The sequence below is a fragment of the Podarcis cretensis genome (assembly GCF_951804945.1).
Source record: "Podarcis cretensis genome assembly, chromosome: 10".
NCBI lineage: Eukaryota > Metazoa > Chordata > Lepidosauria > Squamata > Lacertidae > Podarcis > Podarcis cretensis.
The window spans coordinates 336,239-342,729 of NC_137179.1; positions in this window are offsets into that span (position 1 = coordinate 336,239).

A 6,491-nucleotide genomic window follows, 5' to 3' on the forward strand; every position below is an offset into this window, starting at 1 on the left:
AGCTCCATTCACAGAAGCAGCAGCAAAAGGAAGGCAGAAAAAGAATCAAGTTCCTAAAGGAAGTTTTTTGGGGGTTGGGAGAGACGCCTGGCTCAAGCCCGGCTGGGCAGGTGCCCCTCATTTCCCTTGGTCCTCCAGCCATGGCCCCTTCTGGGTCTGGAGGCAGGCATGGCCGAGGAGGAGGGGAGGCTGCTGCGCATGTTTCACAAGTGTGCTATCATAAAGGCATCCATAGCTCTCTGCAAAGGACCCTTTCAGTAGAGACTCGCATTCTGCAAATGCCAGTCAAGCTGTCAAAAGCTCTGCTGTCAAAACAAACAAAATGAAAACTAAGGTTTTGGAGAAAAATTTAACTGTGAATGAGAGAGAGAAGTTCCAGGAGGAGACAGGATTAACATTGGTCAAGAAAGTGAAATATTTAGGGGTTAACATGACTGTCAAGAATGTGAATCTGTTTAAGGATAATTATGAAAAATGTTGGATTGAAGTGAAAAAGGACTTAGAAATATGGTCAAATTTGAAGCTATCATTGTTAGGTCGAATTGCTGCGATAAAAATACATTGCCAAGGATTTTGTTCTTGTTTCAAACACTGCAAATCATAGATAAGATGGATTGTTTCAAGAAGTGGCAGAGAGACATTTCCAGATTTGTCTGGCAGGGCAAGAAGCCTAGAATAAAATTTAAGATATTAACTGATGCTAAAGAAAGAGGTGGATTTGCCCTGCCAGACCTTAAACTTTACTATGAAGCAGCTGCTTTTTGCTGGCTGAAAGAATGGCTGCTTCTTGAAAACACTGATGTGCTGGATTTAGAAGGTTTTAACAATGTATTTGGTTGGCATGCATATTTGTGATAAAGCATTTAAAAACTTCCGGGTTAGCGCCTCCGGGAATGGTGGAGCTCCGATCGGGAGGAACCAGCTCTGTGAAAAACAGGGTCTGACCGCCACGGCGACGGCGGAGACCCTTAGAAATCACAGACGGGAGAAGTCTGTGAACCTGGGATTCATTTTCATTATATTCTCTCTTTTTTTTTTTTTAAATAAAATTTTTATTAATTTCCAAATTTTTAACATAAACAAAAACAACATAAAAACAAACACAAAAACTCATATTTTCTTAACCTTATTTCCATAACCCTCTTTTCCCGGACTTCCCCATACCTTTCCCTTTTTGCATCCTTAATTTTAAACCATTATTCAGCAACCCTTCTTAACCAATTAAATGTAAATTCATTCTCTTTTTCAATTCCACCCTAAAATTAAACACAATTTTCCGCTGCAATTCTACGTCTTCTTTTCCCTCAGCATTTTAGCACTCCTCAATTTTATAATAGTTCTTAAGATACATCTTAAATTTCTTCCAATCTTCTTCCACAGTCTCTTTCTCTTGGTCGCGGATTCTGCCGGTCATTTCTGCCAATCCCATAAAGTCAATCACTTTCGCCTGCCATTCCTCCAGCGTGGGTAGCTCTTGTGTCTTCCAATACTTTGCTAGAAGAATCCTTGCTGCCGTAGTAGCGTACAAAAAGAAATTCTTATCCTTCTTCGGCACCAACTGGCCGACCATACCCAAGAGAAATGCCTCTGGTTTCTTGTTAAAGGTGCACTTAAGCACTTTCTTAATTTCATTATAAATCATTTCCCAGAAGGCCTTAATCTTTGGGCAGGTCCACCAAAGGTGGAAAAAGGTACCTTCAGTCTCTTTACATTTCCAACATTTGTTATTGGGCAGATGATAAATCTTCGCAAGCTTGACTGGGGTCATGTACCACCTATAAATCATTTTCATAATGTTTTCTCGTAAGGCATTACATGCCGTGAATTTAATACCTGTGGTCCATAACTGCTCCCAGTCAGCAAACATAATGTCATGACCTATGTCCTGTGCCCATTTAACCATAGCAGACTTCACTGTCTCATCTAATGTATTCCACTTCAACAGCAAGTTATACATTCTTGATAAATTCTTAGTATTGGGTTCTAACAGTTCTGTTTCTAGTTTCGATTTCTCCACCTGGAAACCAATTTTCCTGTCTTGTTTGTAGGCCTCCATTATTTGAAAATAATGGAGCCAATCTCGTACCTTGGACCTTATTTTCTCATAACTTTGTAATTTAAATTCACCACCTTCTTGTTCTAAAATTTCAGAATATTTTGGCCAATTAGTTCTCATATTAAGTTTCTTTACCTCCTTGGCCTCCATAGGTGAGAGCCACCTGGGAGTTTTATTTTCCAATAAATCTTTGTACCGTATCCAAACATTATATAGTGCTTTCCTGACAATGTGATTTTTAAAACCCTTATACACTTTAACCTTGTCATACCAGATATATGCATGCCAACCAAAGTTATTATCAAATCCTTCCAAATCTAGAATGTCTGCATTTTCAAGAAGTAGCCAATCTTTTAACCAGCAGAAAGCTGCCGATTCATAGTAGAGTCTTAAGTCCGGCAGGGCAAACCCCCCTCTTTCTTTAGAATCGGTAAGTATCTTAAACTTAATTCTGGGCTTTTTGCCCTGCCAGACAAATTTAGATATATCTTTCTGCCACTTCTTGAAACAGTCCAGTTTATCAACAATTTGTAATGTCTGAAACAAAAATAACATTCTAGGCAATACATTCATTTTGATTACTGCGATTCGACCTAACAAGGAAAGCTTCAGGTTTGACCATATTTCTAAGTCTTTCTTTATCTCAGTGCAGCACTTATCATAGTTATCCTTAAATAAGTTTACATTCTTAGATGTCATGTTAATCCCCAGGTATTTTACACTCTTTGCCACCACTAACCCAGTTTCCTCTTGGAATCTCTCTCTTTCAACATTTGTTAAGTTTTTTTCCAGTACCTTGGTTTTTTGTTTGTTCAACTTAAATCCTGCGACCTGGCCGAATACTTGAATTAGTTCTAGAGCTCTTTTGGTACTAGTGTCTGGCTCTTGCAAGGTCAATACTAAGTCATCTGCAAAGGCCTTCAATTTGTAGTGTCTGGCTCCGACCTGAATCCCTTTTACCAGCTGGTCCCCCCTAATCATATTTAGCAGAACCTCCAGGACCGATATAAAAAGTAATGGGGATATTGGGCACCCCTGACGTGTCCCTTTTTCTATAGGTAATTCATCCATAACCACATTATTTACAATTAGCTTTGCCTTTTGCTCAGAATAAATTGCACTTATACCATTTTCAAACCTTTGGCCTACCCCCATCCCGTGGAGATTCTTTTTCATAAATTTCCAAGATATATTGTCAAAGGCTTTCTCCGCGTCCACAAAAATTAAAACTGCCTTTGTATTAATGTTCACTGTCAACATTTCTATAATGTCAATTATATTCCTTACATTGGTAGATATATGCCTACCCGGGAGAAAGCCTGCCTGATCTTTATGGATCTCCTCCACCAGCACCTTCTTTAATCTTTTTGCCAAAATGTCTGCAAAAATTTTATAATCCACATTAAGTAGTGATATAGGGCGGTAGTTCTTGATCTGTTTTTTATCAACCTCAGTCTTTGGTATAAGTGTGATGAAGGCTTCTTTCCACGTCTCAGGTGCCCTTTTCCCCTCTAATATCTCGTTACAAACCTCCTTAAGCGGCTGTATTATCCAGTCTTTCAAAGCTTTGTAGTATCTGGAGGTTAATCCATCTGGCCCTGGAGATTTCCCCAGTTGCATATTTTGAATGGCACCCTCAATTTCTTGTTCAGTTATTTTCTCATTTAAAAGCAACATACTTTGTTGCGAAATTTTTTGTAATCCATATTTCTTGAGAAATTCTTCCATTTCTCTTTCGTTTTCCGGCCCTTGTGCGTACAGTCTTCTGAAATAACTCTGAAAGCAATTGCTGATCTCATTTGGTTTAGAAATGTTCTTTCCGTCTACCTCCAAACTTGTGACTGTGTTCAATTTCTGTCTCTTCTTCAATTGCCATGATAGGAGTTTTCCACATTTATCTGCCGATTCGAATGTCTTTTGTCTCATTCGTTTAATTTTCCATTCAATCTCCTGATTCATCAATTCCATATATTGCTTCTGGTACAGTTTAATTTCTCTCAAGATCTCATGTGACTTTGGGTTAGATCTCAATTTCTTTTCACTGTCTTTTATCTTTTCCAAAATTTTATCTTTCTTCTCCTGCTGTTTCCTCCTTTTCAAGGAATTCTGCTGTATCAGGAAACCCCTCATCACGGCCTTGCTTGCGTCCCAGATCACTCGTTTCTCCACATCTGTCCTCAGATTTATCTCAAAGTAGTCCTTCAAAGTCTTTTGGGCCTTTTGGTACACCTCTGGATCTCTGAATAGGGTGTCATTCATTCTCCATCTGAAGGGACCAGCTGTTGTTATTTTCATTTCCATCTTTACCGCATTATGGTCGGAGCATGTCTTTGGGCAGATTTCCACTTTCTTTATCTTTGGAGCCATTCCACTAGTAATCCATATTTGATCTATTCTTGTCCAGGTCATCTGTGATTCTGAAAAGAATGTTCCCTCCCTCTCGAGAGGATTTCTTGTTCTCCAAATGTCAATCAGGTCCAAGTTGTCAGTCATTTCAAAGAAAGTCTTAGGTAATCTCCCGTCCTTGGAGATCACCTGTCTTTGTGCTTTGTCCATATTTGTAGAGACGACACCCTTCATATCGCCTAAAAGGATCACCTTATAATCCAAATAGTCCATTAATGTCTCGTGTAATTTCTTGTAAAATTCTGCCTTCCCTTCATTCGGTGCATAAATTCCAAATATCAGAATTTTTTCTCCTTGAATCTGTATCTCAATTGCCAAAATTCTACCCTGTTCATCTTTGAAAATCTGTCTTGGAGCCAGTTTCTCTTTTGCATAGATCACCACTCCTCTTTTCTTGACTTTATCTGATGAAATAAATTCTTGTCCCAATCTTTTATTTATAAGTAGTCTTCTCTGTGCCCTTGTCACGTGGGTTTCTTGTAAACAAATCAGATCCAATTGTTCTCTTTTCAAAATGTGGAAAACCTCACGCCTTTTTCTGGGAAGGTTCAGTCCATTACAATTCCAAGTTAAGAATCTCAGAGACATTGTTAATTAGTTGCCTCCAACTGCACCCTGCAGCTGCTCTTCGTCCGTTGGTGATTTAAGTCCAAATGTCAAGTTCCCCAAATCTGTATCCGAGGTTGAATTTAAAACCCCTTTCACCAAGTCCTCTCCGTACTTGTGCAGAAATTGTTCTTTATCTTGTACTGTTCTTATCTTGACTTTCTTTCCTCTAAAATTAAAAGACAGACCCTGTGGAAATTCCCACCTGAAAGGTATGTTGTTCTTCTTCAGCAGGTCCACCAAAGTCTTGAACTGAGTTCTCACCTCCAGAATGTATTTTGGGATATCCCTGTAGATTTGCACAGAGACGTTTTGAATCTGAAGTGTTTTCTGGTAATGCAAACTTAGTATCTTGTCTCTTTCCTCTTTGGATCTCAATGTTATCAGGCAATCCCTTGGAATCTTCCTGCCTTGCCTTCTGCCCAGTCTGAAGGCAGTTGTTATCTCAAATTCTGTTCCCTCTAGGTTTTCCTGCCAAAAGTCTGAAATTTCTTTTGTGAGAAAGTCCACTAGGTTGTCCCCTTCACTTTCTGGAACCAGCCTGAGTCTTAAATTCTTCTCCTTACGCTGCATGTCCCATAAAGACAGGGTCGCCTCATGTTGGTCAAGCCTCCTGCAAACCGGTACTAAATTTTCCTGTGTAGATTCCGCAGTGGATTTAGCTTCTTCTGCAATCTTCCTTATTGTGGCGTTTTCCTCGACCAATTTGTGTATAATCTGTGTGTTAGATGTCACACTCTTGGTGTTCAAGTCTAGTTTTGCCGTTAAATCTGCCAGTTGCTTAGTATTTTCTGTACTCTGTTTATTCAATTTTTCTAAAGATTCATTTATTTTCAATAATGCCTGCGTCACTGACTCCATGAATGCACTTATTCCTTTTTCCTGTCCGCCTGGACCTGTTGGCAATAGTCCTGATAAAGAGCCCCTTTTCTTTTGTGCTGCCTTAGACTTAGATCTTGTTGCTATCTCATCTGCAGGGCCACTCATGTCCCAAGGTCGTTCTCACAGGAACAGGTCTTGAATGGAAAAATCCAGTGACTTTTTTTTTAACAGTCAGTGTTGCAACTGTTGCCTTCAGCCCTCTAGAGGGAGCCAAGATGTTCAATAAAGCAGGGAAACAATGAGTCCAAAAACCCTCAGAGGGAAAAAGTTGCTAAAAACATCTCTCAGTCTTTTTAGTTGCAACCGTATTATTTCTACAAAGTCTCAATAAATTGTGTCTAATAAAGTCCCCACTTTGCAACACATCTGACAGTTCCCTGTCAAAGTGCTTCACCCAGGCAGTCCATTCCCAGAGTCAGAGTCTGCAGTAAATTGTCCCTTTAAAACTTTTCCCGCAGGTTTCCTTTCTTCTTCTCCCCCCCCCTGTTCCTGCTTACTAGGGGGGGGGGACTTAAGCTCAATGCTAGGGTTAGTCCTTTTA